This window comes from Pteropus medius, unplaced genomic scaffold, assembly GCF_902729225.1.
Source record: "Pteropus medius unplaced genomic scaffold, Ma_sr-lr_union100, whole genome shotgun sequence".
NCBI lineage: Eukaryota > Metazoa > Chordata > Mammalia > Chiroptera > Pteropodidae > Pteropus > Pteropus medius.
The window spans coordinates 17,106,022-17,107,112 of record NW_024342473.1 but is presented as its reverse complement, the minus strand read 5'-3'; the positions used below and the strand labels follow the sequence as shown (position 1 = coordinate 17,107,112).

The following is a 1,091-nucleotide window of genomic DNA, read 5'->3' as shown; positions in this document are numbered from 1 at the left end:
GTGGTCAAATTAGGTGGGGACAGAAGATGGAAGGTTCTTGGTGCCAGAATGAAGAATCTGTGGAGCTAGTGGAAATCTTAGGAGATTTATAAACGATGAGGCTGCACTGACATGGCCTTGCCAGGAAGTGATGAGTGAGATGGATGGAAGGGGAGCAAGGCCCATGGTAAGAACAGCTGAATGTTCTTCAAGAATGCCAGATGCGTCTACGGCTATGCCACCCTGAATGTGTCCGATCTCATCTGATCTTGGAAGCTAAGCAGGGTCGGGCCTGGTTAGTTCCTGGATGGGCGACCACCTTGGAATATCAGGTGCTGTAGGCGTTAAAAAAAAAAAAAAAAAAAGCCAGATGGGTCTTTCACAGTTCCTTTTACCCAATAAGAACTCTCATTACGTGGGTGCTAACTTTGACTCACATATATTATTCTCCTTTAATCCTTACATCAATCTACGAGGTAATTCTCATTATATAAACAAGAACTAATATCAAAAGGCATTAAGTCTTCTGGTAAATGACTAAGTAAGATTCAAACCCAGGTTCTATCTGACTCTGAATCCAGTGCTCTTGCCAATGTATTAGGCTGCCACTATAACATGGAGCTTGTCTTTCAAAAATATTTATTGAATAAGATACCACTGAGGCTACTATGAGAAAGAGAAGGATGTGATGGTGATAAGGGGATAAATTAGAAAGACATCTGATAAATTAGAGGACATAGCGACTGACTAGACAGTGAGAGGGAGAGGTGCTGGGAAAACGAGGTAAGACTCAAAAGAATTAAATGACAATTCAATTAGTCAGGAGTTCTTGGGTTGCAATAACAGAAACCCAATTCAACCTTATAGTTCTAAAAAAAAGTTCTGGGAAGGAGTATGATTGTTTCTCGTTGGGTCATTGGCCCATCTCTAAACCAATCACTGTAGCTGAGGAGATATGGAACTCTGGCCAGATAGGATCATGTCCCAACCCCAGGGCCAGGAAGTCAGGTCTAAGACACAGAATCCCTCAGACTGAGTAGGATACTTATAGAATGCTCACTATACGATGACTGTAAAGATTCAATCCTGGTTAACTAGAAACGAGGTTCTAC

The 1,091-nt window shown here is 41.8% G+C and overlaps 1 pseudogene; it reads left to right on the top strand.

Moving 5' to 3' along the window:
- The first annotated feature begins 204 nt into the window (after positions 1-204).
- LOC120604778 (uncharacterized) lies at positions 205-323 on the top strand (annotated as a pseudogene).
- The last annotated feature ends 768 nt before the right edge of the window (positions 324-1,091 follow it).